The sequence below is a fragment of the Leucopleurus acutus genome (genome assembly GCF_964270905.1).
Source record: "Leucopleurus acutus genome assembly, chromosome: 15".
Classification (NCBI taxonomy): Eukaryota; Metazoa; Chordata; class Mammalia; order Artiodactyla; family Delphinidae; genus Leucopleurus; species Leucopleurus acutus.
In genome coordinates, this window is record NC_139157.1 from 4,303,696 (window position 1) to 4,326,864 (window position 23,169).

The window sequence follows — 23,169 nt, forward strand, 5'->3', positions numbered from 1 at the left end:
AGAGTCAGAGCAGGGCAAGGGCATGCCGTCAGCAGTCTCACCTGCCGCCGGGTTGCCTCTAGTGCCCATAACGGTTGTCTGACCTCATTCACGCCCCTGTCCAGGCAGAACAGTGACAAAGAGGGGGATGCTAACAGTGGTTCCTACAGCAGCGTATTGGATGTTCTTAGGGAAAAGGAGAGATCAAGATTCGACAGTGGGGGCTTCCCTGGTGGCGCAGTGGTTGAGAGTCCGCCTGCCGATGCAGGGGACGCGGGTTCGTGCCCCGGTCCAGGAGGATCCCACATGCCGTGGAGCGGCTGGGCCCGAGAGCCATGGCCGCTGAACCTGCGCACCCGGAGCCTGTGCTCCGCGACGGGAGAGGCCACAACAGTGAGGGGCACGCGTACCGCAAAAAACAAAAACAAGCAAACAAACAAAAAAGATCTGACAGTGGGTGAGATAAAGGGTCTTCCTTTGTTTTCTTCCTCAATTGGTACTTTCAGATAAGTGGAATTCATATACTAGCTTTTGTACTTAGTAAATGGAAGGAAAGCATTTAAAAAATAAAATTGGAGTATAGAAGCAAATCTGTATTGAAAAGGATTATTTTTGTGGGTCCTCTTTATGTGGTACTCAATTGTAAACTTCTGCTCTCCCACTCGAACTGTGGGGCAAAATGAATCACACACAAAAATCTGTTGCACAAATAGTTCATTTTAAAATTAATATTTAGATACAGCTAAGAAAAATAATATACCTAGTAGATGAATTGGGTTATGTTATTACACGTATTATTTGTTATGATTGAACATTAAACTTGATACCAAATATCTAAATTAAATATTACAAATGTATAACCTGCTTATTTGCAATATTTATATAAAATACCTCTTTATAAAAAATATGTTTTTAACTTGTGGTTTATATTGCTCTGAGGAAAAAATTATGAAAGTAATTTTTCTGGAAATTATTCACATTTTACAGAAAATTGCCTACCTGAAATGCTAAAACTTTAGATTCTTTTAATTTTATTTACTACTTAAAAGTGAATTAAAATCTTGTTTTAATATTTCAAAATCCTGCCTATTGGGTACTGATAGAGAAGTTATTGTTTATCCTTTAACATAAAAATGTTATTGTTACTATAAAGCCTTGAAATACACACACACACACACACACACATAAAGACGAGAAGACAGAGAGATAAAGAGAAACAGAGATAGTTTCTGAGTTATGGAGTTTTAGGGGAGATGTTAGCATAGAAATAATTAACTGATGACAGAGCTCTCCCTGCTCTTACAGACTATTGGAGGTGGAGGCAACTTGTCACAAAAACTAGAGAAGTTAGCTAGAAAGGGAGACATTTGTAAAAGACATGTGAGGTCTAAATAACCGAGAGGACTAGAAATACTACAATTCCAGGTAGAAAATCGTTCTTTCTCAGTAGACTGAATCACTGGAAACTTATTTTCTTGCAGAGAATTTCTTGAATCAGGAACAGGCTAAGAATCAGGCTTGCCATGGGCAGAAGATCACTAAAGAGACCAGCGAGGCTTTGAAGGCCATCTGGATGGACAGAATGGATTTAAATTAGAGGAACTCCAAACACAAGCCCGCTTTCCCTCATGGAAGGTTTGATGGGTGCTGAGACAAATGGGAGCCTTCAGAATGGATGGCACATGCAGATAAAATCATCTGTGGGTTCATAGTGCTTAGGAAACAAAGTCTCAATAAGGAGACTCAACTTCAAGATATATGAAACAAGAAGTGCGCTGAAACTAATTAAAATGGAAATCCAACCTGGGCACAACAAAATACATGAATGTATTAAATTAATCAGCCCCTCATCTGATCTGTCTAATGAACAAATAAGAAAAACCATACCTGTGGAGAAATAACATTGATTTCTTCTCTACAGTCTATTGGAAACCTAAGGTCCCCTGTAAATAATTACAAGAAATGCAAAGATGTAGGAACACATAACACACACCTGAGCAAAGAAAAAGTAATAGAAGCCAATCCATTGACTTAGACGCTAGCAGGCAAGGACTTTAAAATAGTTAATGTAGATTTGTTAAAATATGGAGACAGATGTAGAAAATAGGTTAAAAATAAGGAGTTTAACGAAGAGTTGGAATCTATAAAAAAAGGACCAAAAGAACACTGTAGAACTAAATAATAAAACATATAAAATTAAGAATTCATTGGGTGGTTTTAGAAGCATCCTGGACACAACTTTAAACAAAATTAGTAAAATGAAAGACAGATCAATAGAAAATATACAAATTAAAGCACCAAAAGGAGAAATAAAATAAAAATAAAAGATAGAAGAAAGTATAAGAAATGGATAGGTATGGTTAAATGGTCTCACATACATACAGTTGGAGGCTAAGAACTAGACTAAAACAAAAACAAAAACTAAATACCTAATGGTTGATTAGCTTCCAGTAATGGTCAAATGTATCGATGTTAAACACACACAGAATAGATACAATGAAAACCATATCTAGACACATTATAGTCAAACTGCTGAAGGTCAAGCAGTTGAAGACTACTTACTTCACATTAGAAAATTAAGCATTGCTCTCCTAATAAACTATTTAGGAGGCTGTAAAATTGCTGGTTAAAATTAGAACTGTGGTAAACTTTAAAAACAGAGGTTTGATGAACCCCAACATTTTGAGGTTATCATCCAAGGAATCCCAACCAAGGAGAATAAGAATGAGGAATCTGGATGATTGGGAAGAAAAGTCAGAAAATGCAGTGTCATGATGGTTAGCAAAGGAGAGTGTTTAAGAAGGAAAGGGATTCTAGAAGTGCTGAATTCTGGTGAGAGACAAACAAGATAAGCACAGGACAGGGACTACTGGATTTGAAATAATTGCCTGTTCTTTGTATCTTTGTGGACTTTGGGAGAAAAATATATGAGTAAATTGGAGAAAAATGAGAGGTGAGCATGTGAAAACCAAGTGCACTGATAACACTTTTTAGAAGTTATCTGTGCAGAGATACAGATAAGTGATACAGTACCAAGAGGGCATGAGAGATGGTGGAAGAAAAAAGCACAAATAATGAGAGTACAGGTAGATAATTTCTAGCAGTTAAAGCACTTGTGAAATCAGCACTCCTTATTAAGACATATACCACAACAAAAAAACCCCAGAAGCATCTTTCCAGGTTCTTTCCTGGTCATTGCCTCTTACAAAAAAGTCAGCTTTCCTCATTTCTATCACCACCAATAATTTAGGCATATTATTGAACCTTATATAAGCGAAATTGTACAGCATGTGTTTATTTATGTCTGGCTTCTTTCACTCCTTCCTGCGTTTGTGAAATTTTTTCATGTCATTTAATAAAACACTTCATTCACTTTCATTGCTATACAGTATACATTTTTTCCAATATACCATATTTTACTGGTGCATTCTATTTTGATAGATATTAGGTTATTTCTGGTTTTGTTCAATTATAAATAAGATTCTCTAGTATTCTCTAACATCTTTTTTTTGTAGAAAAATGGTTTCATTTTTCTTTTTTGTAACTGTATTATAGACTATTTATTAACAGACAACACCCACATTTATTTCTTCTTGGACACACCCACCGTGTGGCCATGGCGGCCTGTGGTCTTGGTGTGCTGGCCTTGGATATGAAGTCCCCAGAAGTGGTGCAGCCCTCTGTGGGCCCGAATCTTCTTATTCTTGATTAAATAAGAAGGTACAGAATTACTGGTCAAAAGTTTGCATATGTCCAGTTTTAGTAGACACTGCCAAACTTTATTTCCAAAATAGTTGTACCTACCAAGTGTAGGAAGATTTCAACTGATGCACATTTTTGCTAAAACTTCTCCATATCTTTTTTCATTTTAATGATTCTAATAGACATGTAGGAGTATTTTCTTATAGTTTTAAGTTGTATCTCCCTGATGAATTATGAAGTTGAGTATTCTATCATGCACTTATTGTCCATTTGGAGATCTTCTAATATCTCATATCTTACTGAAGAGCCTGGTTTTTCCACCTGCTTTCAGGCCTTCCCACCATTGCTATAAGTCCGGTGACCATGTTAAGGGTATGACTGTGTCTGCACGTCCTTCCATTCCTCTGTTCTATTTGTCTATCCACAGGATAAGTTACTCTCTTAGTGACTGTAGCTGTGTAAGTCTTCATTTCTAGTAGTGTAAAACCTCTAAATTTCTGTTTCTTATTTTGGACCTCTGCATTTCTATAAAAATGTTGGAATTGGCTGGTCAATTTCCACACTTTTCTTGAAAAATGCTGCTGGAACTTTGTTCTGAATTGCTTTGAAATTATAAATCATTTTGAGAACAATTACATTTTTACAACGTTGAAACTTCAATGCATAAAATATATCAATTCACATATTTAAGTCTTCTTGGGTTATTCTTAGTAATGTTTTGTAAATTTCAGAGTAAAACTTACATCATTTGTAGATTTATTGTGACATAGATTTTTGTGATACTGTCGATGGTAATGATTAAATTTTAAAATTTATTTTATTCACATTTGTTAATTTAAATTTGTGTATTTCATTATACCTAAATTGATTAGCTTATTGTTACCATATAGAATTATAATTAATTTTTATATTGAACTTGTATCCAGTGATATTGTTCAATTCACATATGAATTATTGTCATTTATCTACAGTCCTTTGATTTCTACCTACACAAATATTTCATATGCAAATAATGACATTTTTCTTTTTTCACTTTCTGTATCTTACCTTATTGTTGTTTTCTCAGATATTGGGTTTAGTTTTCTTTCAGCTGGCAAAAATTAAGATGTTTTGAATTGGAGTTTCAGACTTTGTGAGTGCTGGTCTATTTTCACTTGGCCCTTTCTCTTGGGGAAAAGCCACTCAGAGGTCTCAACAGAAAACAGGATGTTTACAAGGCCCCTCCTCCTTCAATGGCTCTGAACACCTGTTTTTGTTTCTCTAGTGCTATGAGAATGCCAAAAGCTCTGCTTAGGTTTCTAACCTCTCAGCAGCATCTTTCTTCTTAGTTTTTCAACCTCTGACCCTTGAGCATTTTAGGATTTGGACATGACCTCAAGGGCAAAAGCCTTGGAGAATACACATTTTGCGTGTGTTGGTGGAGAGTGTTCTAATAGGAAGAAATAGCAGATGCTCTGCAAGCAGGCAGGTGTGTAGCTGTACCGGTGACAAACTAGATGGTTCTACTGAGTATCATATTTTCAGTAAAGGAAGGAAAAATCACCAACTGAGAGTGGAAGGGCAAAGTGGGTAGCAGATAAAGTAAGGGTTCAAGAGAGTTTGAACAGAAAGAATAAGGTTGAGAACCAGTAATCTTTAAAAGTCAGAAAGTGCACTTAATACAAAAGGCTGGTGAATTGCCAGGCAAGTTACGTAATTGTTTGTAAGGCACTTATCTCACCTGTTTTATTTACCCCGTCCATCTTGCAGGATTGATGTACTCTTAAAAACAGTATCTATAAAATATCTTTAAAAGCTACAAAGTGTTATAAAAATATTAAGGTGCAAATAAAAAAATCGATTAGTAAAAGGAAAAAAAAGGTTTGGGAAATGTCAAGAGAAGTAGAATAGTGAGTAACACCTAAATTCTTACAATCTGTGTCTTGGGAGATATATGGAGACCTGATCAAACATCTGTGTCTTGGGAGGTAACAAATCTCCTGTCTTCAGTGAGGAGGGAGGGAAGGTAGGGTGCTTACTGCAGGGGTCAAGTCAGAGAGTCCTGCTATGTATCAGGAGAGGAGTTTTTTTTGTTTGTTTTTCTTTGGTTTTTTTTTTTTTTTTGTGGTACACGGGCCTCTCACTGTTGTGGCCTCTCCCGTTGCGGAGCACAGGCTCTGGACGCGCAGGCTCAGCGGCCATGGCTCACGGGCCCAGCTGCTCCGCGGCATGTGGGATCTTCTCGGACCGGTGCACGAACCCATGTCTCCTGCATTGGCAGGCGGACTCTCAACCACTGCGCCACCAGGGAAGCCCCAGGAGAGGAGTTTTGAACCCTAAACACATAGGTGTAATTTTAAGAGATTGTCTGTTATTAGTTTATTTTTTGAAGTTAGAGCACCTGAATATTCTGCATCTCTGAAGCAAAGATAAGATGAAAAAACGAGTGAAGATTCATTGTTATTTTATGTTTTAATAAATGCAGCTCTCAAACTACAGTCCCCAAAGGGGTTCTGCAATCACTAGGCATTCAGCCAAGCAGTCATGTATTACACACGAGGCTGGTTTGTTTGCTTAAAAAGAAATTTAAAAGCTGTTCCAACTGCATACTGCACCCAACCTCTGTATAGCGTCCGTAAGCATTCAGTTCTACTTCGGTAGCCCTTTCGTCTTTAAGGCTAAAGACATACGGTCTTTACCCTCACTAGGCTTTTGGATCCCTGCACCAGTGTATGTGTGTTCTCAGTGCAGTGTGTCATAATCAAAAATGTTAACAACCAGTTCAATGATGTTGAATTCCAACCTTGGGTCAAGTTCCCTGTGCATAACTCTACCACTTTATGAACCGCAGTAGGCCTGTCTCTCCAAGTAGTGTCTTGAGGACAGGATCTACAGCTGGAGTCCTGGAAGGATTCAGGATTTTCTGAAAGTTACCAGTTATGTCCCAGCTATCCAAGCAATAGGATTTGTTAGTGCTTTCAACAGTGTAATGGATGAGGAAGATTTGATTGACTGAATGACTGTTTAACCCATCTGCTAATGTAGGAACTGGCATGTGTTTAGACAGTATTTATTGAGCACCTATAACCTGTAATGTTTTGTGCTTCTATTATACTTCCGGTAAGTCAGTGGAGTATGAAGTATGGTTACTTACCATCAATAATTTTTAACTAGCTGAAGAAACAAACCATATGCACATAGAACAGTTTTAATAGTAAAAATTCACATTGCCTAGAACTTCATAGTTTACAAAGAACTTCAATCTCTTGGGAGCCTCATGCAGCTTTTGTAAGGTAAGTTAAAGCAAGTTCTATGATCTCTGCTTTAAGGGCATTAAGAAACCGAGTTTCAGAGATGCACATACATCTGGTAAATGGCAATTTGGGGGCCTTATTTCCATGTGAATGATACCCTTCCCCTGGATTTGTGTGACAGAGAAGGTCTGTCAGTGCATGTCCAAAGCAGCTCATGCAGACACACCTGTGGGCCTGAATTTGGTGTGGCTGAGGAACTACTGTGTCATGTGACTAGAAACAACAGAATCTTGTAAAATTAGTTTGGACCCGAACTCAGGAGAGGGTGTGGGTTTGGAAGAAAGAGCAAAGTTGGAGAGGATACTCTAATTCAGAATATTACAAACTTGATGGGGAGCCCAGGGGTCTATCCCATGGAACATAGGTCTCGGTTTGGGGTGTAGTGGATACAAAATTGGGGAAGAAAATAGGGGGTGAATGGAGATAAGCAGACAATGAGAGTCATTGCTGGGTTTAATTAGGGAATTGACTCTGTCAGAAAGGTTTTAGCTCTACTCACTGAAAGCCTCATTTCATTTAAACCCTTGGCAAAAGTGTGGTTGATCTTACGGTGTCCTACACAGATCATGATACATTATTTTTATAAACTTAGGAAATATTTTTAACCATCACCTTAGTAAAGCTGTCATTTTACTCAAATCTAAAAAAAAAAAAAAAATGAATCCCAATTTCTCTATACATTTAGATTAGAAAGATGCAGCTGGGCTTTAAAATTGGCCCCGTGCATTTTTCCCTCCTTAATTTGGCAAAACTATAGCAACCTACTGTCAAACATTGGCCTCTTTCCTTGTTTTAGCACAATGGAAGCTTTCACATTTCTTCCAAAAGGCTTATTCACAGTTATGCAACCTTTTATGGAAGCTTCCTACAGAAAGTCACACAGAGTGTTGCAGGCACCCTGTTTGTCTGGGCTCCTGCCGAGAGGTAGCAATTTAATGAAAACAAGGAAGCCAGACCACAACGTGAGTAAGATTTTAATGTGCGAGCCCAGCATACTAAAAAGTTACAACCCTGATCATATCCTTCACATTAGTGAAAACGCAGTTAGTCTAACGTTCTAAATGCACTTAATTTTAAAAGCGCTCCGCATTCCCATACCGACCAGATTGTGTACTATTTTTTATCTTTTTTCTTGAATCTAAGATGGTGGGTCAGAGAGAAATATGTTTCTTGTGTTTATATGAAATAAAGAAAGAGAATTCTTGCAAATAGCAATGAAATATCATATTTCCACGCTAAAAGCTTTAACATTATTTAGAGGACTGTATATAAACGAGACTAGCAATGAAGCATGAACTGTTTAGCTTCCTGATAGAGCAGCACGCACTCTCTCATTGTTTTGGTAACAACCTTCCAGACGTCACATTCAAATGAAAAGTTCAACCCCTTTAGATTTGCTGGCTGCTTCATATATTTCAATAATCATGTAATTAGCTCATCATCCCTTCCACATTCAGTATTTCCCTCCTAGCTACTTGCTTTCTTTACTTTAGGGACTTTCTGAAGTTCTGTGTACAGAATTAGTAAGTGGGATAATTTGTCTCTTTGCTGTTCGCAAAAAGCCGTTCTGACTCTGAACACCTTTATCCACTATGTAGTCCAGGACACCGAGGGTGCTGTGGGTCTTAGTCGTTACTGATTCCAGGAATCAATTTAAAATATAGTTCACTCTTTATTCTGTTATATTGTGATTTCTTAACCTAGAGATGTTGTATTTGAATTCATTTCTGAAGATACTTCTGGTCCAGAATATTACAGATCAAAGGATCATGATATGTGATATACAAAATTGGTGCAGATTTGAGACTGCAAAAAAACAAGAGGACACTTTTGACATTTTTCTTGAAGTGACAAGGACAAAAGTAGATAAAGAGTTCTATAAGTTTAAATGAAAACAGATGGCAGTTCTCTCGCTCTAGTGCGCTCTCATTCTCTCTCTTCTCCCTCTCCTCCTTTTCTTATTTTTTTTAAATTAATTTTTATTGGAATAGAGCTGCTTTACAATGTGTTAGTTTCTGCTGTACAGCAAAATGAATCAGCTATACATATATATATATATATCCTCTCTGTTTTGGATTTCCTTCCCATTGAGGTCACCACAGTGCATTAAGTAGAGTTCCCTGTGCTATACAGTATGTTCTCATTAGTTACCTATTTTATCCATAGTCTTCTTTTCTTCTCTTTTAAGTGTGTTTAGAGGCTGAGAAGTTAAGCAGGAATGGCTATCACAAATATTTTGCCAGATACACGCAAAGGAACGAGAAGCTCCTGCTGATTCAAAAAGATGGAAGAAGAGAAAAGTGGATACTTCCTTTGGATGAGATGAAGGTCTCAACAGATAGACACAATTTCTTAGTGATGAGAGACGGGACCCAAGCAACTGTGCCCAGGATGGAGGCTACAGGCATTAAGATAACATTATGATTGAGTCATAAAATCTACTGAAGAATTTAGTGGGAAAAATGTATGTGAATTTTGGACTTCCCTGTTGGCACAGTAGTTTAGAATCCACCTGCCAGCACAGGGGACACGGGTTCAATCCCTGGTCCCAGAAGATCCCACAAGCCACAGAACAATTAACCCTTTGCACCACAACTACTGAGCCTGTGCTCTAGAGCCCGTGAGCCACAACTACTGAAGCCTGAGCACCTAGAGCCCGTGCTCTGCAACAAGAGAAGCCACCAGAATGAGAAGCCCGCGTACCGTAACGAAGAGTAGCGACCGCTCACCGCAACTAGAGGAAGCCCGCGTCCAGCAACAAAGTCCCGACACAGCCAAAAATAAATAAATAAATATTAAAAAAATAATAATACTGGTTTACATCTATTACTATGTAGTACTTACTATGTAGAAGGCTTTGTGCTAAGTACTTTACAAGCATGGTCTCATTTAATCCTTTAAAAAAAAATATATGTAGATTTACTGGGATTTCCCCCAAATCTGAGAAGTCAAACTCAGGAAGCACCAAGTAGTAAAAAGGAAATTGAAATAAATTTCAGGTTAATTAAAAGAAAAACTTCAAAACAATCAAAACTGTTCTAAAACTGTAATATTCTGCCCCAGCAATTACACACTTTTCATGAATTGAGATGTTCAAATACATTTATCATTATTTGCTGGTTTCATTTCAGAACAGACTCAGGCATTAGCTATGTGATTACACCAAATTACCTAACAGTTCTATTTTAATAATTCATCAATGGTTCTAAGCTTTTTTCTATTTTGTTTACTTTTTAGCTGTTAAGGTAAACAGATACTATCTTTGCAAGTTTTATAAGAAACATGAAAGAATGCTACCTGATTTCACTTCAGTGAAGCTCTTTGTAGCTTGGAACATGACAGATTTGGTGATGTTCGTCTGACTCAATAAAAAAGTAAAGGAACCTCTTCTGAAACTTGCATTTAGACCCATAAGTATTGAAAATGCAGATATGACAACTTTGTCAACATTTAATTTCCAAACTTGAGTAGATAATATTAGCATGTTTGTAATAGCTATAGTGAGTATATTCTGGTATGCTGGTAAAAATAGGGGAAAGGGGGCCTAAAATCAAGACAGGATCAAAATAGGCATACAAAATAACTGAGCAATTAAATGAGAGAGGTGCATGAAATCCTGGTGCAATGACTAATATCTCGTTATTATTTTACATTAATTTGACTATGACCTCCCAAGTAGACAATCTCAAACTTCCTAATGTAAAGAAAAAGGGAAAATTCCAATTCATATACTGTTGTATTTTCATTTCTATTCAGTTGTGTATCCTGTTTTATTTTTTTCCCTGAGGCTTTCCCTTTGATCCAATGACTTATTTAGAGGTGTGTGTTTAATTTCCAAGTGTCTGGAGATTTTCATGTTGTCTTTTTATTATTGATTTCTAGTTTGAGTCCATTGTGATAGGAGAGCATACTCTATGGGTCTTAATTGCTTTGAAATGTATTGACGTTTGTTTTATAAACCAGAATATGACCTATCTTGGTGAATGTTTCAGGGGTGTTTGAAAAGAATGTGTTTTCTGCTGTTGTTGGGTGCAGTATGTTAGAAAGGTCAATTAGAACCTATTGATTGCTGGCCATTCATAGACTATTGAAAATGTCCTCTTTAGACCTTTTGTTATGCTTTATATCTTAGGCAGATATTTTAAATACACATTATTTAACTTTCCTTTAAAAAGGCAGGATACATTGCATTCTATATGTAAGTTTAATATAGTCTTAATTACAGTGTAGATTCTCACACAGGTCTCCCTCCAGTTTTTTCAAAGGATTTTAATAGTTGCTTAAATGATTCCATTGCTGTGAACAAAGGATTCCATTATAAAATGGAAAAATAAATGTAGTATTAGGAGATGCTAACACATTTCTTTCTAACTTTTCCAACCCATTAACACGCTAATATTAACATTAATATGAAGAGGTCCACCAAGGCTGTGTGTCTCCTTTTGTGGTGGTCACTGTAGGGTCAGTAACCTAGATCTCAGTTTGGAAAGGATATTCCCTATGTCCGGTCTAATAGGTACCTAGAAATGGCATTAATGGTCAGGCTTCTTGTTTTTTATGGAGGGAGATGGGGAGAGATCTGGAAGAGCAAACAGACGATGGTGTGTCCATGCCAGGTGAAGGATGCAGTCAACTTATGCCTGGTACTGCTTCTTTTTTTTTTTTTTTTTTTTTTTGCGGTATGCGGGCCTCTCACTGTTGTGGCCTCTCTCGTTGCGGAGCACAGGCTCCGGACGCGCAGGCTCATTGGCCATGGCTCACGGGCCCAGCTGCTCCGCGGCACGCAGGATCCTCCCAGACCGGGGCACGAACCCGCGTCCCCTGCGTCGGCAGGCGGACTCTCAACCACTGCGCCACCAGGGAAGCCCCAGTACTGCTTCTTGATAAGAAAAGCTGCTGCAGTAAACTTGTGTGGATGCCGCCTCATGTCGGGACACCTCTAGGAGCCATGGTGCCATCCAGGGTCTCTGGAATATGTCTTGCTTTTATCAGCCTATAACCTCCAGATGACCTTCTCCTGTCTTTGCATCCAGAGGGCTTTCCTTCCTTTGTCAATTGCCATAGGTCAAGAGCCAAACAGAATATAAGTTCTTTTTCCTTTCTTTTCTTTTTTGCTTCAGATGTGAGAAATGGGACATTAGAATAACATCACTGAGGTCTCTCATCTAGGACTGTGAGAGTGGCTGCTGCCCTCCATAGACCTGTACTGTGTAAATCTTTTGACATTTTGAATGCATTTGATGCGTTTCACAATGTAAACGCCAGCAATTGCCACAGAAGTACCTCATAACAAAGCGTCTCCACACTCAATGACGTATAAATTAATCACTAATTCTCATGGTCATGAATATGCAGGTCGTTTGGCTGATCTAGGAAGTGCTCGCCCAACTACGCCCTACCTCAGGTTATTGGTTTCCTACATTTGGTTCCAGCATTAACTAGCTCAGGTATGCTCTCCAGGTGTTTGTTACTGGGCCTACGTTAAAAATGCATCAGCTCCCTGGGATATATTTTCTCATCTTAAATCACGGTAGTATAAGAGCAAAGCCACACCGCACAGCATCTTAAGGCCTCTGCTCACCTCACATCCACTAACATTTCAATGACCAAAGCAAGTGACATGGCCAAGGACCATGTCACATGATTAAGAAGCATGATGGGTGGGGGAGAAGGGAGTGACCATCTGCTGAGCCATAATCCAAATTATTACATAAATTCAGAAGCCCCCTCTCTTTTCAATATACTTCTAAAATCTAACTTTTCTTATCAGATACAAACAATTTATTTAAGGGGGACCAAAGGGAAGGAGATCTTACACTTAAATACAGAGAGAAAAGGAATAACATAAGGTTTCCTTATGATGGATATTGATTTGAAGGAGAGACGATGAATTCAAGATAAATGATAGATGAAATAAGAACAATAGTTGGGTAGAGAATTAGGACAAGGATAATGTTCTTCAAAAATAAGTAAACAAGAGAGAGTGGTTAACCTGTTTTTCCTTTGGTTTAACTTGTCTTTTGACTAGATTAGCTTAGTTGACAATAGGGAAACATAATGACATAGCAGTAAAAACACCTCTTATGTAAAACTCAGGTGTGCCTATCTTGTTCTCCTCTGGAGTGTAATTTGATTTATTTTTTTAAAGTGCCTTAGTTTATTTCTTAGACTGAAATTTGTTCCTTGTGTGTTCAGTATTTGATTGGATTTACTGCCTGAGGAAGAATAGATTATAAAAGAAACGTCTAGCTTGTAACATTTTTAAATTGTGGAAAGTAGTTAATTTCTTCCGTAAGAAGTAATATATGGATTGATCAGATGGATGACTGAGCCCCTGAATCTACAAGTCTCTCCCAGATATAATTTCTAGTGGGGGTGGAGGGGCATTTTTAGAAAGAAATAACAGGGAAAATAAACTGACGTTAGTAGGCCCCAAATTATAAGCAATTTGTGAGAGATAAGAGGGAGGTAAAGAGGGTTGGAGGGGAAAGCTGGCGCAGAGTAGGGACATTCATGATCTGTGAGGCTGCTAGGTGGAGCTGCAGGAAACAGCACTGCTCCCCTGGGTGGGAACCAGGTAATGGACCAAATGAAAGTAAAGATGTGCATGCATAAAACAATAGCTAATAAACACATTAATGATATATGTGATTTTTGGTTTCATAATTTTACATATACACTCAGATGAACGTGTCTAAGAAATTACGTGGAGATATGAAACTCAAATTTTAGAACCATAAATGTAGTAGGAACGCCTTTATTTATTTATTTAACATGGGATTAAACACTTTCATTTGAATATAAAAGTGAAGATAGATACACAGAGAAAATGTCTGGAAGAAAACATTCTGTGAACGAGTGGACACAGACTTGAGAAGTCTAGATTCAGGTAATAATTTCACTCTATCTATATCTTATGACTTGTTAACAATGAGATTGTCCTTGTATATATTTCATGTTATTAAGAACACATATAAAAGAGTGAAAACTAATGCAAATACAAATCAATAGAAACATATTTAGCAAATATAGCAAAAAGAAAATGAGCTTCTAAATATCTCTACTGCTGGAAAAGGATACCATAAATATTTTGGTATGAATCTTTAATTATTTGCAGATTTTACATTATTTGGTTTGATATAAAGCAGAGGGTTGTTTTTTCTTCATTCTTTTTTTCCAATTTCCTCAACTACCATGCTCATTACTATTTTTTGCACCTGTTATTTACTCAAAACTTTCTGTTTGGCATGAAATTTCCTAAAATTTATGCCTAATTCTAAATTTTACCTATTAAAATTTTACATTTAAAACTTAATCCACAGTCTTTCTTGCAAACCAACCTATAATATATGGATTTGTATGTAATACAAATATATGACTTGTCAGTAATTAATTCATGTACCAATTAACTTGTCATTTAATTCCATTCCCCTTGTTAAGTTTTGTGTATGCGGAGTGTGTGTGTGTGTGTGTGTGTGTGCACGCGTGTACGTGTACTCTCTTCACATGGAGGGCGGGTACTCTTCTCAGGACTATTTTTAAAGTTGTAGCACCCAGGAAGTACAGAGTAGACCATTCTTGTTGAAAACATGGAAGGAAGGGAGCAGTAAATAAAGGAAAGAGAAATGAGGGAGAGAGGTCATTTGAAAAAAAAAAAAAAGTAGGTCCACATGGCTGTTCATGAAGGTCTGAGGACAGTGGGATCAAAATTACCTGCAGGATATTTTCAAGATGAGCCCTCCACACCTATTCGTCAGGGAATCAAGGCCAAGGTAAACTTGCACATTTGAAAAAAGCTCCAGAGGTTATTCCTACAGACACTCTCACTCCTCTTTCCACCTCCCCTACACTGAGGACCACTAATATAGTAAGGTAGTCAGGCAAAGGTAGACCAGACATACAGTGGCTGAAAGGGCACTCTCAAGAGACAGGGTTGCCTTATTCCTTTCCTTTTCCACTAGAACAAAAACCAAACACCTCCCCAGTGAGCTAATTGCCTGCAGGAATATTATCGATTTGATGCCTTCTCAATATCAAAGGACTGTATAAATGTGGTCTATTTTTGGACTCACTATCCTATTCCATTGACCGGAACCAGATTGTCTTGATTAATTTAGTTTTAGAGGAAGTCTTAAGGACAGGTATGCAATTCTTCTGAGTTTATTCTTTTCTAAGATTGTTTTGGATGTTCTAAGTCTTTGGAATTTCAATAGAAATTTTAGAATCAGCCTGTATATTTAAAGAAAAATCCTGGTGGGATTATTTTTGGGTTTATGTTGAATCTATAGGTCAATCTGAAGTAAAACGGTATCTTAAAAATATTGAGTTTTCCAATCCATGAACATGGTTCTTCTGGTCATTAATTTTTCTTAGTTTATAGTTTATAATTTTCAAGACTTGAATATCTTTAAAAATTTTATTCATAAGTATTGAATTTTTTTTTTTTGCCGTACATGGGCCTCTCACTGTTGTGGCCTCTCCCGTTGCGGAGCACAGGCTCTGGTCACGCAGGCTCAGCAGCCATGGCTCATGGGCCTAGCCACTCCGCGGCATGTGGGATCTTCCAGGAACCGGGGCATGAACCCATGTCCCCTGCATTGGCAGGCGGACTCTCAACCACTGCGCCACCAGGGAAGCCCTTTTCATAAATTTATTTTATTTATTTATTTTTGACTGCATTGGGTCTTAGCCCAGTATTGAATATTTTTGATACTATTGTAATAAAATATTTTGAAAATATCAATTTTAGTTGTGTGCTATTAGTATATAGAGTGCAATTGATTTCTGAGTTTTAATCTTATGCTTTGTAATGCAATTAAATTTGGTTACTGATTTTTGTTACTATTTTATTGATTCCTCAGGAATTTTTATGTAAAATTATATATATATATATATTAATTACATTGTAGTGGGAGAACATACTGTGTATGACAGAAATCTATAAAATTTATTGAGACATACTTTATGGCCAGGGATATGATCTGTCTTGGTGAAAATACCACATGCATTTGAAAATAATATGTGTTCTGTAGTTGTTGGGTATTGGAGTTCTAACAATTAGGTCACATGTTTGACAGTATTGTTACAATAATATATGCCTTTCTTTTTATTTTGTCTAGTTTTCTATTAATATCTGAGACAGGGAAAATATTAACTTTTCACTGAAGAACATCTGCAATCTGTGACTATGTAACTATACTTACATCTTATTACATATTTTATCTCTCTCTCTAAATATACATATATACACATATGTATATATTTAAGAGACTATATATATATAAAATATATAAAACAATATATATAACACACATTTTATATATTTATTTAGTATATGTAATTTAGGTAATGTTAATTACAGAATTATTAAAAATACTTGTGCTTATTTTTTTCTTTCTCAGTTACATATTCTTCTTCTGGAAAATATAGCTGGTTAGTCATGCGACCAGGGATCCCAGCTAACTAGGTGGTAATCTCCTAAATTCCAGCCTCTCTCTACTAAGAACTGATCAACTTATATAAGATCAGCAGAGCAAAACCAAATCCAAGCAATGCTAACAAAAGATATTCTTTATTAAATTTTCTCTCAAATAGATAAGTTTACATGCTTTTTAACAAACAACTATTCCATACTGATGGTCTTCACTGTGGCTCAAATGTAATTGTCAATATGTGTATTACTCAGGAACTTTTAAAAATTGGTTTTAACAACTCAAGTCAAAACACTCTGGATATACTTTATGTGAGCTGATAGTTGCTATGCAGTTTAAAATGTTATATTTTATTATTAACACATGCGAGAAAATAAATTTAATGTTCTTATGACAACATAACATGACACGTCATCTCCTTTCAGATATTTATTTATATCGGTTAAATAAATAATTTATAAAAATGATAATTTAGGAGATCATTCTAATGCACTTATTTCTTTCTCTTTTACTTTTGATGCTGGAGGTAAAATGATAGCTTTGAAATTCTGCCTGAAATCTACTTTTGTTTTAGGCTTATTACAACATTGCTGTATATTAGATGTGTTTGTTTTATGTCTCTTTGGCAATGAAGTAGCTCAGCAGTGCTTGGCCTCTAGGTAAAAAGAGATTATTGAGTTAGCTTTGGCTATAAATTGGTACCACTGGGATGGACAACTACTTCTGTTATTGTATTATTTTTCACAAGATGCCATATTCTGAAATACTTCTCATTCATCAACCTAATAGCTCAGCAAGTATCTTCTGTAGACTTTATTGTCTGGGTCAGTTAGCTCTGGAGATTAGAGTGGTGATTATGAGACCAGGGTTGTGTTTTTAATCCCTGTTAGGTTCTCAGTTAAAAATAAAACCTCTGTACACAGCTACCACCTGCACTTCTCACCTTGCTGGCTTGTAGTTGCACATTAAGGGTTATAAAAGTGATATATCACAGGAATGTAGAAGACACAGTGCAATTCATCATTACTATTAGGAAGAAAATTCAAGGTAAATATTCCCTTGACTAGAATTTTATTTCATTCTTAAACAGAGAAGCACATACATTGAATTGAAGCTATATATACTTGCATTTAAGTAAATTTTCTTGTGTGAAACTAAATATAAAGTCAATAACTTTTTTTAAAAATTTGGAATATTGAAGGATAAAGCAGATTAATGCTCGAACTTTGGAATCTTTTTAAAGCTCACCATATGCCATGTGCAAAGCACCAATAAATGCATGAGCCCAGAGGCTCAGAAATTCCTTTAGACTAATTTGAAACTATTATTTTTCCAGTCTTCTACAATTATATTTGGCCTTTTTCACCTAGGTGCATTTATTATCTATTTTTTTATCTGCCTAGGTGACTGAGACCTGGTGTATCCTAATGTTAACCTTCCACCTTTCTAGTAATTGCACCTTTGCTATAATGATCCATGCTTTTAGAACACTGCCTTTGCCAGCACTACCTTTTGACTCCATTAATAAGGGAAATAGATTAAGCTCTTACCAACATCTTTCTCCATCCTTTCAGTCAAAAATATTTGCTGACCATCTGCTTTCTTCTGGATGCCTTTTATTTCTTTTTCTTGTCTGCTTTGTCTGGCTAGAACCTACAGTGCAATGCGGAATAGGAATGACAGTAAGCATCTCTGTCTTGTTCCTGATATGAGGAAAGGTTTTCAGACTTTTATCATTAAGTATGATGTCAGCTGTGGGCTTGTAATATTTTATTACGTTGAGAGGACTGAAGTTAGGAATGACCTCTGTCATTATCTTGATGGCATCAGGCCCCATAATTTGTTTTTATCATTTGCTGAAGTCCTCTGGTATTTTTCCCCATGCATAAAAAATCCATTTTTTCTTTCTCTTTGTTAAAAATAATAAGATGGAATCTGTTTTCCATTAATCTTACTTTCCTGCTACAACAATATATTTCAATTTATTTTAAAAATACATATTTCCAAGTACATCTGTGGTGTAAGCAGTTAAAAGTTTTAAAGAATAGCCGTTTGTTTTGACAGTTTTCCTCAAGACATTTTGAACAGTTAAATTTGGGTCATAAAGATAATTTAAAATGCCATTTTAAGAAGACAATAATGTGGCAGATGCAGTGTTTCAACCTTATTTATCCAACACTTTAACGTGCATAAAAGAGCATCAGATTACTGCACGATGTGGAGAGATTGAGGAAGAGGGATCTCATCACACTCAATGGGAGCTGTGCCTCTCCATCCCTGTGTGCTTTTCTGAATACCACTCAGGACTATTTGGTCCCTTTAAGAGGGAAAAATCCATCCATTTTGTTCACTTTTCTCTTCCTCTTCTATGTCATTTTGATTCATGCTGAGACCCACCTGCATGTTTACTCTCTGTCACAGTCACTATACCTGGTTGTGTAACTGTTAAGGGCACAGCTTTGGACATTTTTCTATGAAAAAGGAGTATATATTAATTCACTGAGAGAAAGAAAATAAAACTATCTGTGATCCTGTGGGGTGTAATATAGTTTTTATTGCCTGGAGTTGGGAATAATCACATTACTCATCTGTGTCGCAGTTATGAGCCAGCTATCAAATAGCTGTGAAAGCTATTCCACCCCATCTCAATTTTTATTTATGACAATTGTTAACTCCAGTTTGTTTTGGATTTCCTCTTTATTCCTCCCTTTTTAAAGTTGGTGAATATTAGAATACATATGCCTTCTCTTGATATGTGATAAAGAGTATATAATTAATTTGGAAGCCCAATACTTTGAGGTTGTTTCCTATGGTAAGAGCTTGCATAATATGATGGGAAATATGGGAGAGAAGTAGGAACCTTTAAGGTGACAAGGATTGCCTGAATAATGGTCTTTTTATGATGATTAAGACATACCTGAAAGCACTGTAAATCCAAATAAATTTCCAACTTCACTACTATCGATTAGCATCCTATGGAGACTGTGTATTTTTGTTGGGTTATAAAGGGTATGAGGTCAGAAATGAATTATTGACAGGATGATTCTGAATCCTCAAGAAAGATATGTAGGCAATAGAGGATTTTTTTAAAAAATAAAGATTAATGGAAAATAATGCCCTGATTCTACCAGATAGAGAAAATATGACCAAGTTAAAATGATTAAGAGAAGAATGCCATAAATTTTGCTTCAGGTCATGACAGAGTATCAGGGATTGGATTTAGACTCCTGTCTTAAACAAGTAAGATATAAAAATATATATATATTAAAATTGTTTTCAGATGTTGGAAACAGACCTCATAAGACAGTGATTGCTAAATGAAGGGAAGTGAATGAGGTGAGCCCTAGAGTTGATTCAGCTCACTCTCTGCAGAGAACTTCCAGGATGTAATACATGCATGACCTAGTTGTCTCTGTGAGTTGATGAACCAGAATTTATAATTCAGAGACGCCAGGCAGTTACAAATCATGAAGCAAAGTACTACAGAAGGGGTAGCCATAGAGATCTGGAGATTTGAGGACGTGTTTTCTTGAGACTACCTAGGTACTGAACAGTACTCAAGGTTGGGAAAAGACAACTAGAAATGAGCATGAAGAACTATCCCCAGATCTCACACTGGGGTAAGAATAGTGTGTGTTCTCATCAGCCAGAGTAAGAAGATGTATGCTAATGCATGGTACATTGAATAGAGTGCTCAGAGGGTATTGCTTTAGTACTCTGGCCAAATTAGCTCTAGATTAGACACTACTTTGCTCCCAGCTAAGAATGTTTAAAAGCAAGCCTAGAAAGGATCAGCCTATTTCAAGAAACTTAACTGAATCCTAGAACACAGCTCAAATATAGCAAAAGATATTTTGGGGGAATGTACTACCTAACAAAGTAAAATTCACAATGTACGTTGGGCATCTAATAAAAAATCAGACATGCAATGAAGCAAGAAAAATGAGCCATAATGAGAAGAATAATCAATCAATAGAAGTAGACTGTGAAATGGCACAGAAAATGCAATTAGTAGGCAAAGACATTGAAGAAGTTATTTTGAATATATTCTACATATTGAAGAAAGTAGAGGAAATTATGAGCATGGTGAAGATAGATATGCATGCCAAAAATACTCAAATCAAAATTCTGGAGATTAAATACATAATGTATCATATAAAATATATATTGAGTGGGATTAACAGCATATTAAACATTGAAGACAAAAAGACAAATGAACTTAGATGTAGCAGAAAAAAAAAATCCCAAAAAAAAAATACAGTGAGAAAAAAATGTGTAGAGAATCAGTAAGATATGAGGCATCAAGAGGCCAAATACATGTATAATTGGAATCTTAGTAGAGGGTGATGCAGAAAAATACATGGAGAAATAAAGCCAATTTTTTCCCAAATTCAATAAAAGCTATGAATACACAGATCCAAAAAGTTCAATGAACCATAAGCAGCTGAAATATGAAGAAAAATACAAGGCTGATCATAATAAAATTGTTTAAAGCCTGGGAAAAATTATTTTTAAAAAATCATCCAAAAAGACCTACGTACAGAAGAAAAAGGAAAGTACTACAGGAGACTTCTCATCAAAAACAATCTTAGTTAGAAAACTGTGGATAAGCACGTTCATAGTAAAATAAGGAGAAAAATAGAATTCTATACCCAGTTAATTTTTTTAATCAGGGTGAAATTATTTTTTTGATATACAAAAGATGAACAAATTCATCACCAGCAATCAAAGAAATATTAAAGGAAGTCATTCAGTAAAAAGAAAGAACACCAGATAAAAATGCGGATCTATACAAAGGATTTAAAAGCACTAGAATTGGTAAGTGTGGGCAATAAGAAAGACATATCTTCTTATTTTCAAATTCATTTAAAAGACAATGGAAATGCTTCAAATTAATAATCTCAGCTTTCACTTCAAGAAACCAGAAAGTGGATAACAAAATAAACCTAAAACAAATAGAAGAAAGGAAATAATTAAGATAGAGCAGAAATCAATGAACTTAAAAACAAAAATAATAGAAAAATCAATCATAACAAAAGCTGCATTTTTTAAAATATCAATAAAATGGTAAACTTGTATCAAAACTGACAAGAAAAAAAGAGGAGACACAAATGGCTAATATCAGGAGGCATGTAGAAGGGTTATTACAAGAGACCCCAGAGACTTTAGAAGAATCACAGAGGAATACTGCAAATACCCATCAGCACATGAATTTGACAACTTGGATAAAATGGATCAATTCCTTGATAACTACACATCACCAAACTTCCTCAAGAAGGTTTAATCCTACCAAACATAAAAGAAGAAATAACAATTCTTTTACACAGTCTGTACCAGAGATAGAATAGGAATGAACATTTCTCAACTAATTTTATGACACCGGCTTTGCCCTGATCTTAAAAACAGACAAAGAAAGTACAAAAAAGAAAACTACAGAATATTATCCTGCAAGAGCTTAGACATAAAAATCCTCAGCAAAACATTAGCAAATCAGGGCTTCCCTGGTGGCGCAGTGGTTGAGAGTCCGCCTGCCGATGCAGGGGACACGGATTCGTGCCCTGGTCAGGGAAGATCCCACATGCTGCAGAGCGGCTGGGCCCGTGAGCCATGGCCGCTGAGCCTGCGCGTCCGAAGCCTGTGCTCCGCAAAGGGAGAGACCACAAAAATAAATAAATAAATAAATAAAATAAATAAATAACAAAACAAAACAAAAACCCCAACACATTAGCAAATCAAATCCAGTTATATATGTATAGATAGACTGGTATAGATTTATATTGGTATAAATTTAGATAGATAGATGGGTAGATAGATAGATACCTAAAGAATAATAGGCCATTAAAAAGTCAGGTTTCTTTCCAAAATGCTAAACTTTTCAACATTCAAAAATCAATTATATAACCCATTATATTACCAATCTAAGGAATAAAAACCCACATGATTGTATCAATAAATATAGAGAAAACATTTGACAAATTATGCCCATTCTTAAAACTTTTCCATGGCTTCTGATTGCTCTTAGACTAAAGAATGAGTTCTCCCAAGTGTCCCGCAACTCTGTGTCTGAATTGGCCTGTGTGACCTCTCTGGTGCTACCCTCCCCAGCTCTCCTTACCAGCCCTGCGCACCATCTCAGGTGCATGCAATATGCTTAGCTCTTTGTTCTCAACCAAAATTGTCTTGGCTTTGAAAGGTCTTCTCTATGTGTAAAGATAGACTCTAGATTTAAGTCTGCGTATAGCTTAATCAGGAAGACTTTCCTGGAAAGGCCAATTTAAATGAATTCTCACTCTGTTACAAATTTTTATCCCGAACTACATTTAGGATTGTATTTTGTGTATGCCTACCACTTTATTTAGTTCCTCTAACTCATTCTAGGTGTTAGTAAATATTTATTGACTGAGTGAAAGACTCAACTTCATAATGATTTCAGCATTAAAATATTTCATTAATGGGTATATTGTCACTTCTTATCAGGCAGAGTAAACATTTGGAAGAAAATACATGCTAAAAGTAAGTATAATTTAATCTGTTAGACCTGTTAGACCTATTTTAACTTCAATGTTGTTGATTTATGAAATGGACATTTATTGAGTTCCTAATATATACCAGGCACAAGGAACAGTGAATAAGACAGACAGAACCTTCCAAATCTATGAAGCAAACAGGCTTGTTGGTCTTATTATTGTTTATTTGTTTTAAGAAAGAGAATACAATGAATGAATAGAAGTCCATAGATAACACTAGTTAACATAAAAGAGTAC